This window comes from Lepisma saccharinum, chromosome 26 (genome assembly GCF_977018435.1).
Source record: "Lepisma saccharinum chromosome 26, izLepSacc3.1, whole genome shotgun sequence".
Classification (NCBI taxonomy): Eukaryota; Metazoa; Arthropoda; class Insecta; order Zygentoma; family Lepismatidae; genus Lepisma; species Lepisma saccharinum.
In genome coordinates, this window is record NC_139254.1 from 32,102,762 (window position 1) to 32,113,878 (window position 11,117).

Below are 11,117 nucleotides of genomic sequence, written 5' to 3' on the forward strand. Positions count from 1 at the left end.
ATTTTAGGAACAACACTTGAAAAAAAATTTGTAGGACTAACTAATGAAAAATTTCGTTGTAATCGAAGATCATAATACCTTTTAAGGTGTGGTAATATTATAATGGAATTGAGACACGAAACTTTCGGATCCGGATCCAGATCCGGAACTTTTGGATCCAGGTTCGGATCAGAACGGATCCGGATTTTTCGTATCCGGATCCGTTTGGCCATCCCTAGATTGGAGTTGTGCTGCTTGCAAGACGGAAGGTGGAGAAATCCGCAGTGGAATGTCCGGCAATCGCAAGCAAGGTTCGCTGCGTGGCAATGTGTATTACACACCGTCATGAACTCTCATCCGCACAGGCAAATCGTCACATTTCCAATCAGATCCAGTGTTGTAAATTGTATTCGAATTATGATATACCACCTCTGGCTAGGGTGTTCATTTCTAAACTTATGCGTGCTTTTCCGTTCTTTCTGTCATAACAAGAAGCATTTTAAAAGATGTGTTCTCTTACATAGATACAAGTATATCCATATATCCGTATTGTGCGTGCTTGTGAGTTGTGACATATTTGAATTCAAAGATTAAAGAAAAAAAAACGAATGGAGAATACAAGTACACAAACTCATTATCGTTAGTTTCATGTAGGAACGTAGGAAATCATGGAAGGCTTATAAGAGAAATAATTAAACGAAGGAAATAATTTTCATTTAAACCTCTTCAAGAAGAGAATGGAGAAGTACAAAAAGAAGAATTACAAAAATATATGTGTAAAACAAAATAGAGCATTTCGTTTTTCTGCGTGTAATTGTGATTGACATTGATCAATTTTCTGTTCTTCTAACTTTACCTTTCAATTTCACTTTTCCTGTTCATGTTTGTGTTTTTGTTAAAACTCCAACTTATGTACAGCTACGCTAATCGGTACTGGACCTACAGTTTTAAGTGGAATCCAAATCACTATCACACCCTTGACCCCTAGATTACAAGGCGGCAGGCTTGCCACTCCGCTATCGGGAGGACATATTCTCGCAGCAAGCATACTTTGGGTTTCTACTTTTCAAGTAAGTTAGTCATAACCGCCATACCATTTTTCTTTTCTAACATTTCACAATTTTGCTAGACTTCTGATAGCTAGGCAGTATACCGTTTCCAGTTTCCTGGATTCAGAAAGTTAAACATTGCGTTTGTCTTTCACAAATTGCCCCAATTTTTTAAAAGCACATTACCATAAATAAGCAGCATATCAATTTCCAGGTTTCTGCTTCAAAAATTAAAATGTTAAATATGGCAACTCAGCATTTCTGTATTTTTAGCTTCGGTAATTCGTTGCTTTCGTCTCTGTGTGCTACGATGTTAGGGGTCCCGGGTTCGAATCCTGACCTGGGCGTGTATATTCTATGTAACTGTTCCTTCATTATATCATAACGAATCCTCATTGTCACGATTAACCACAAGTGGCAGAAAAGCCACGCAAAATAACAACAATCAATGAATCAAATCAGTAAATCGTTTTAGTAGTAGCATGAATAACCATTAAATACTCATTTTACTTCATAGCATAAAATATTAAAATAACATGATTAATAATTTAAAACTTTTAAAATTTAAAATTTATACCATCAAAAATTTAAAAAGAAAATGGCAGCTCTGCATTTTTGGTGTTGTAAAATATCCCTATTTAGTCATATATGCAATAGAATTAATATCCAGCATACACATTTTCAATATACTTGTTTAAAAATAATAGGGTTAGATATGACAACCCAAGTTTCCTATTCGGCTGTATTCACGGTTGCATAAATAACCAGCATTCCGATCATCAGATTTCTGTCTTCAAAAATTCAAAAGGTTAAAATTGGCACCCTGCATTTACAATTACTTTAAACTCTTCCCTTTAACTATATTCAAAGTAGCATATATATATATATATAACCAGCATATCGATTTCCAAGTTTCTACTTTGAAAATAAAAATAAAAAGATATAGCAACCATGTCACCAGCGAGTGTTTCGAATTAAACTTCTTGGTCTCTTGTCCTTTGTACCTGCGCGCCTTGCAGCTTTCTGGCTTTCCGAAGATCGAATCAATTATCTGCAGTAGTTTGGCTAATTTCAGTTCCTCGAACCATTATTCCGGACCAAAACTCACCTCCTGCGGAGGCGTGGACTGTTATATGAAACCGATATGTCGAACTGTTTTCTCCGAAACTGGTTTCTGAAGTGGTGCGAATCAGAATGCTATTGCGTGAGGAGCCTCGAGTTTCGCTTCGTCTGGGCCGGAGTAGAAATTGCCAGAGTCATTCGACTTCGAGTCCGAATTACCTATCCGATTTCGGTCTGAAGCGTCGAACCAGAACTGATAAAGCGAGGAGTGATTCAGTCTGACCGGAACCAGAACTCGAACTGAAATTAATTTCAGTCGCAATCCCTGATCTGCATGGAATGAATTTCGACAAGTGTGTCATATTATTCCGGGGAACAGGAGAGCAAAGAACTCTGAACAACTCTTGGAGAATCTTGTGACGTCTTACGAGAAGACTGGGAAGGAATATAACATTCTTAGTATTACTTAATTACTTTCTTTTCTTAGTGCCTTGCTGTCAGTGGTTTTTACTGTTTAAGCGATCTATTTTAGTAAAGAAAGGGTACTTTCTCATACACAACAGAAAAACATTCTTGTAGAAGATTCAGTAACCGTTTATTTCAAGGCCGCCAGCAGGTTTTTTTCTGTGTGTTTGTGTGGTGGGAGGGGGCGGCAGTGTTTAAAGGGGAGGAAACGGAGTTATACTTTCCCCCCAGTTAAGAGAAATATTATATAGCATCACCAGCACTAAGTAAATTTGCATAGACGCTTAATCTGTGTTTCACGGCATCTGTCATCTATGTTTTCACGCAATAATTTCAAAATTTGAATTGCATTTATTCTTTCCAGATATTGGCGTGGGGGCAAGTGGCCCCATGGCCTTCTTTTGCGGACGCTCTTAATATTTTTATCAAGTTATGCCGATATGGCTTATGATTAATTGTTATGTAACGTGAATTATGTTTTCCTTGAAAATAAGAGCCAATGCATTGCCTGTGGTAACATGAATTATGCTGTAATTTCAAATTAAGACCCAATCTTAGAAAACGAAGTGCATATTCGTGTTCAGTAGGTCAATTTCAGTAAGAAACAGCTACTTTCCTTTCTGTAACAGAAAAAAAGTAAAAATTTGTAGAACAGCTCAACTGAAGCATTACTCAGGAATTTTCATATTGGTATGTGCTATATCACTTTCAATATAAAAACAAATAATAGCACGGTCTATAATATTAATATTTATGGCATATATTCTAATAGCACAGTGTGCTTACGACGCTTATAATATTATTATAGGCATACCCTGCTCCTCATTTTGGCTGAAAGAAACGGCTTAAATAAGGCGTAAAGTGCATCGAAGAAAAAGGGTTGGTTTACCACGAATATCTTCTTGAAACGCAAGGGAACAGTTTCCTGAAATTGAACAAAGAAAGAAAAATTAGTTGGCATCTTGAACCTTATAATTATTATTGTTGTATTAGCTACATGTTATATATATTGTTATAGAAATTAACTTAAAACTTCCAATGGTGTAAGCCTGGCATGCTGATAGTTATTCCTTGTGTTGATTTTTTGTAATTAATTCACGGGATTTATATTTACTTAATTTCAGTTGACGACTGCATTATTCTTTCATTTCTACCATAGTGACTAACCCAGAAATAATATATACTACTTTAGATAAAACCAATAAAAGATAAATGGAAATAGATTGATTTAGAATTTCTAACTCCATTAATTTTAAAATAAAAAACAACTCCATGCTACAATTTCTCATGTGCAATTACATTTTCATTACAAATGTGGTGAGAGTATGGACATGGAAGTACACCGATGAGACTGCAGTTAGTATGTGCAATCAAAGGACAGTGTATGGAAATGCCACTTACTTTTCATCAAAGTAGTCTCCACATAACGTTTGCAACTGCCATGTAACGGTTCAAGGACATGATGGACGACTTGTAATGGAATCTGCCCAAGTCGCTGTATCACAGTACTTGGAATGTCTGTAAGGGCACTGAACCCCCCCCCCCCCCCTTGATAGCACCCTTGAGTTTCTGGAAGAGGAAAAAGTCTGCCGTGGCCAAAGGTGACGAAGCTGATCAACTCCAAAGCCAGAAGCTGCTTCATAGGCAGTACAGACCAAGGTTATTAGAAGGTCGTTACTATGCAACAGAAGCCACTTGTTCTTAAATAAGTTCACTAAATAACCTTGTGCTCTCTTGCCTGTTGTGGGCCATTTTTCTTGGTCGAATGTGTACAAATAAATATTATGAGTTCCTTCCAACACCTCTACTTAACCCTTAACCGACACACCTACAAAATTTACACTTAAGGCACACCTGGGTCCCTGTGACCCAATTTTTTATTTTATGTTTATGTACAGAAAAAGTTGTAAATTCACAATATTTGTTCATGCTGCCTTGAAATGTGTTTATAGAAATATCAGTATCAACAGTATATTCATATGATAAAAGATATATTCACACTGTAACAAATAGATGTATTTTGATAAATATATTTATATCATGACAAAATGACAAAATATGCATAAATAGAAATGAGTGTATACGAAGAACTATCTGCTTCATTCTCTCCAAACTTCATATGTGAGATACCCTAATGTGGCGGAAATTAAATACTAATTTTACTAATTATAAAACATAGAAATATGAAAAATGACACAACTACAGTTTGACCAAAGCCTCACGGCGAGCTAGAGAGTTGGTATAGTTCCTTTCTCTTTCCATTAGTGTACCGAAGTTATATAATGTCAAACGTCATTATGAGCAATACAGAGCTTTTTCAACCAATACGAAGGATTAATGAGGCAAGACAAGCTGAGAGAGTTGAAGACAGGATTAAAACAGCAACAAGGTATGTTTACTTAAGTAGCTGAAGAAAGCGAAGCTGCGGTACGCGCAAGCTACGCATTGTCGGAGTTCATAGCTAAACACTCAAAACCTGTTGCTGAAGGAGAGTTTATTAAACGGTGCTTGGTAAAAGCTGCTGAAATAGTTAATCCCGGAAGTGTCAAAGCTTTTCAAGGCATTCCACTATCCTGCAACACGGTTGCTGAAAAAGTAACCGAACTAGCCTGTGATTTGAGTGTTCAAATTAAAACAAAAGTGTAAAGTTTCATTGCTTATTCCATCGCTTGTGATGAGAGTACAGACATCGGTTGTGTAGCTCACTTAGCTGTGTTTCTTCGTGCTTGTGATGAGGAGTTCAACATTTTGGAGAAGCTATTGGACATTGTACCGTTGCATGACACTACTACCGGTGAGGATATATTTATTGCTGTTCGTGAACTTTTGCGGAAGTATGTCAAAGTTATCCTGTGTAGCTACGGATGGTGCCCCTTCAATGACGGGAGAAAACAATGGTTTTGTGACAAAACTGCAAAACGAATAAACACATGTTCCATTATGTGCATTGCATCATTCACAAGGAGGTCTTGTGTTCAAAAGTAATCAACATGGAAAGTGTGATGAAGCCTGTGAAAAAAAGCTATCAACAATTTTCTGCTTTCTTAGCAGATTTAGAAAGCGAATATTCTGGAGTGCCCTACTACACAGAAGTGCGCTGGCTATCGTGTTCTATGGTTCTTGAAAGATTCTGGAACTTGAAAGATGAAACATGCCAATTTTTGGAAATGAAAGAAAAAGACAATAGCCTTTTTAAGCAACCAACGTGGTTGCAAGATCTTTCCTTTCTTGTTGATATAACGAAACACTTGTCGGATTTAAATTTTAAACTGCAAGGAAAAGATCAACTAATCACCAACATGAATGATCAAGTCAAAACATTTGAGCGTAAGTTATTGCTTTGGGAACAACAGTTAACAAACAAAGACTTCAAGCACTTTCCAACTTGTTCTAAATACAGATCAAGTTCAAAGGGCCCTGTTTTGTACAAAAAGTACGCCGAAAAAATTCAGCTCTTGAATACTGAATTCAGGAAAAGGTTCCACGATGTTCATTCTTTCCAAGACAAGATCTCCTTGTTTTCAGCTCTGTTTACGACTGACGTAGAAAAAGTGGCAGCACATTTGCAGATGGAAGTAATTAAAATTCAGTGCGACTCAACTTTGAAGCAAAAGTACAGCGAAGTGGGTATCCCTGACTTTTACAAGTACCTACTTGCCTGCACGTTTTCCAAAAACCCTTAAATTTGCGTGTGAAATAATTTCCATGTTCGGTAGCACTTGTCAGTGTGAAACACTTTTCTCACTCGTGAAAGTAAACAAGTCACCAACGAGATCCAGATTATCAGACGTTCATCTTAGCTGTGTTCTGAAAGTAGCTGCTTTAAATAAGATGTCTCCTGATATTGATAAGTTGGTGGCAGAAAAAAGATGCCAGCTGTCAGGCAAGAAGCAATGATCAAGTTTCAATGAATGTTCAATATACAGGGTTCTTCGCTTTATATCCGACCATTTTTGACGGGTACTCACGTTAAGAGATACCGCGCCGCCACCACCGATCATGTTCTATTGGACCCCCAGCATTGTGGACTATCGCCCGGCATCGCAGTTTCCATTGCAGAAAGCTCCGGCGCAGGACAGGCATGGGAATTCTTTCCCACTCCTCCCTGCAAGATTTCCATGGACCATCCAGGGTGCTCGGGCGGCGATGTTGAAGACGTCGTTTCAACAGTCCAAATGCGCAAAAATCCATTGGACTGGCATCTGGGCTTTTCACAGGAATGTCTTCAAACGGAATGACACGAATTCCTAATTCTTCTGCCATTTCCTGATAAAAACGTAGTGATGTTCTGGCGGTATTACTCGAAGCCTTCTCCATATGGATCATCACCTGGTTCGCGTAAATTCCATACAATTGTGGGATGTCTCTCCGATAGATAGGTGTTAGAATGGAATCTTGGAAGTATCTGGCATTCACCTTCACGTTTTTGTCCACCTTGCGTATCATCAACTTACCCTCATATCCTAATCCCGTCACAACCATAAAGCCACGAGGGAAACTTTCCCTGCACTGACGAACGCCCCTTGCCGTCGATGTCACGGTATGTGATCGCCCGAATGTGACCACCAGTAGTGTCACTTTACTTGCAGCCCTTCTCCTGGTGGTTTTCGTGGGTGATTGTTTCGCAAGGGAGCCTGTTGTGTGTAACAGGCCGCAATAGCTGTCGCAGTAGTCATCCCGAGTGTTAACCCATTCTCCCAACACTGTTTCACAATGCGTACGTATGAAAACTTAGCATGGAAAGGGCCATTACGTAACCCTCCCAATACTGGTTGATTTTCGGCGCCATTTGATAACATTCACTACCAACACTCACGCACCTACAAGGTCAGACACAACACTGCTCCCGCAAACTGACCCATAGTTCCAGCATGATATGCCAGGTGGCAGCACCGAATCAAAAATGGTCTGATATAAAGCGAACAACCTTCTGTACTTTATTAAGTGTTATGTTAGTCATTCTTTAAAATAAAGTATTAAAGATAATTTAATATTTTCCTTGTGGCCCGCCCTATCTAACACTACTGACTCTTTGGCCCAGTTCAGATTTTGAGTTTGACATGCCTGCTCTAGATGATTGGATATTCATCGATATTCATCACCAGATCAAGCCATATCTATCCTCCATTTCTCCTTCACGGTCCAACGAACCACTTGAATCGTTCCTTCCACCCGTTCCTAGAGAATCGATTCCGCTCATCGATTCGCTGAAAAGAGTCCATTCTTCCTAGTGCTGCTGCTTCCATCTCAATAGTTAAGTTCGAGTTTCCACATAAAATCAATTATTTGAATATCACATTGCTCTCATAGCAATTTTTATCCCTGAGATTACAGAAAAAGAACCAATATCCTGTTTAGATTCGGCAAGAAAACCGAAAACCCTTAAGTATGTGAACGGTCGTAATGAACCGCTCCGCTTGATCCCGTACGCTTCTGCCATCCAGGGTGCAAGGTTTGTACTGGTACGCCCACCACAATGATAAACAAGCGTACAGAGGCAGTTTTTAATAAAATTTGCCCAAGAGTGATCATAAATCACTGAAGAAATTTACAATAACTACATAGAAATAAGACCCTTGTGCCATCATTTGTCATAACGTGATTAGCAGAGAAGGAGCAGGCCATTGGCGCCACTCATCCAACGTTTTGCTGAAGATTTATCAGGACGAACAAGTGAGTGTTGTATTCCCGTTAAACAGATAGCAGAGATATTACAATTCATTTACGTCGTCAGGACATAGCTGGATAGTGAAATAAATTTGAAGACTAAAATTGGTAAACGCTGTAAGTGCCACTAGAATTCAAACAACGTTTTCCACGTTAAACTGTGAAATGTGCCATGCATTATAATGTGGTAAACGTGAAATGTGGCTGCTAGCCCTCTAAGTAGTTCAAAGGGCGTCTAAAGAGGTCGCTAGTGCGAACGTTCTTGCGGGCTGATGTGCGAAATGATGAGATTTCCCAACACTTTCGCTTTTGGCACTTACAACGTTTACCACTTTTAGTCCTCGTTTATCACCACAATTTTGTAAGATCTCCTTTAATATAACACGCATTATTTGATAGATCTCACATAGGTAGCAAATAAGAAGTTTTCAAACCCATGCTCTACGAGCTTGACTGTTGCACTTCTATAGTTGCTTTGTATATTCATGGCAGGCTTACCATCTGGTGAGGTTCTGCAAAAAAGTGTAAAAAAATTCATCTGGACGTTGTGGTGTAAGATAGCGCAATATGGAGTGCGGCAAATAGAGCGCTCTTTTATGTCTACATCGACGGTTACGAGATCAGTAAACTGTTCAGAGTCTGATACTATATTTGTAACATACTTAAACCAAATTGTCTACACGTTTCGTAACCTCAGCCTTTACCTGTAGTCCTACTAATGCATTCTTTCCATTTTTTTGCAGAAATATACCCAGAAAGAGAACAACGGAAGGAGCATCTTGGATGGAGGAACGACTTCAAAATGCTGCGCAGCGTGTGATTGACGACAAGATGGAAGTGCGGGAAGCGAGTCAGGATTTCCACATACCGGAGTCTACTCTACGAAGGCAACTTTTTCCCGAGAACTTATGGAATTGCCGAAGGTAAGGCTGCCGGCATATTTCCCCTTGCTGAGTCTGTTATTCCAGGCCATGCATTTGCAATTTCTGATGATTGAAGTGGATGAACCCTCACTCCATCCTCCAACATTACAACCCAGAACATGTAGTGATACTAGAGGGGGAAACGATAATTAACCATTGACTTCAAACAAGCGCTAGTGAATGTGTTGAGTGCTTGGAACTCTACTAAGAGACAACGTCCAGAGCAGATTGGATACAATGCATCACATGCACAAGTTAGAATATGAAACTTGTTCAGATTATACCGATAAGTGCTCTGCGTGTGGAAGAGTGAAAAATATGGAACTACAGGCTACCAAGAAGAAGTTGTGCTGCGCTAAACAATTTTATTCATATTGCATTCTCGCTGCGCAATCTTACCCACCCAGGTGGGACAGATGGTTAGAAACTATTATTTTCTTGCGTTCATATTGTTGCTACGTGGCGATACAGAACTTAGCCTATGTACATTTTTATTGTTCCTAAAGAATTGAAATATGATAAAATTGAAAATAAATAACAAGATTAATGATCAGCTTTTCTTCGTTGACTGAAGACTCTCCCCCCTTGAAATGAAGTTTCCGTTGAATACTATGTTACTATCGTCTATTTAGGTGTGGGCGACTCGAAGTTGCTGACTGGCTGCGAAAGCCATTCCTGGTCAGCTCTGGCGTTGTCAGGTAGCTGATCTATGGTTGAGAGATTATCTAAGATCACTGGCAATAATTGTAATTGTGGTATACAATTGAATATTGTGATTTGGCATTATGTGTGTATTTCTTTTTACATTTCTTCCATAGTATGAAAGATAACTTATTCAAATAAATTGAAGAACATTCGTAAGCAGAACTGACTCTAGGGAGAGGCAACTATTCGCTTCAAGGTGGCCCATGCCACTTGCAAATAATGTTAGTGAAAGGTTTGTTACTAGTTTATAGGACCCTACTGATTTCAATTAAACAAGTATGATTTTTCTTGAAGTCACTGAAATTACTTTCTAAACAAAGAATTACCTGAAAATCGTGTTCAAATATTTCAATCAAAAATAATTATTATGCATTATCCATTTAATTTTAGAATGAATTCATGAAGTGAACATAAAAGACGGTGCAGATATTAAAGCCAATCTCGACAAAATTTGATTTTTCTTTTATTGTTGTATCATATACATTGAAGATTGTATTAATTCATCCAACGTCAGACAGTAGTCTATCTCGCCCCTAATACTCTGAACCTTGTTTTAGAATAGGACAGTCCACAAACTCGCCCTTAATTTTCGGAACGCCTTATTTTAGTTAAACAAAGTAAATTCACTACAGCATCAAAAAATTGAAAAGTAATCAAAAAGAGAATGGTGATAAAGAATGTTATTGGGTATGATCATAATTGCCACTCTAATACGTAAGATAATAATTTTATATAGAACACGCCCAGTTTTGTAATTAAATGTAATGATCGACACACATTGGAAACGAAGAGGAACACTCATTTCGATAATTTGTTAGCCTGCCATAATTCTTCGTTTTATCCTTCAACATGATCTGCTTATTCCTCTTTGATAATAACAAGATATATACAAGTTAATTGTTTATTAATAACAATAATGCTTACATTGAAATTATATGGGTTGCATGTACTTCATACTAACGCACAAAAAGATATGATTTTCCAGACTTCTGAAAAATATTGGTTATAGACACCGAGTATGCTATAGACCACGCACCCAAAAAGGCTGGCCCTGTTCGCATGGATGTGTGTTTTATTTTCGTAACTTTGTTTTTAATATATTATGTATACTCTGTCCCAGCTAAGGAAATCAAGTCTCTCTCGCAAGTAGTGACGCGAGATGGCTCAACCAATGAATACGTGACAGGAACGGAATTCCGTGGAGTGGGGGAAAGCAACTGCCTTCCCAGCAGCGTGCACTGCTTATCTCTGCCCACTCGATTTTACT

At 38.4% G+C, this 11,117-nt stretch overlaps 1 long non-coding RNA gene across 1 annotated transcript in view; it reads right to left on the reverse strand.

The window, feature by feature from the left end:
• LOC145979729 (uncharacterized) overlaps positions 1 to 3,439 on the reverse strand; it is a 32,213-nt gene extending 28,774 nt beyond the window's left edge. Inside the window, exon 1 of the long non-coding RNA XR_014440808.1 lies at positions 3,370 to 3,439. This is a non-coding gene — a long non-coding RNA (uncharacterized LOC145979729). The remainder of the gene's footprint in view (positions 1 to 3,369) is intronic.
• Between the last annotated feature and the right edge of the window lie 7,678 nt (positions 3,440 to 11,117).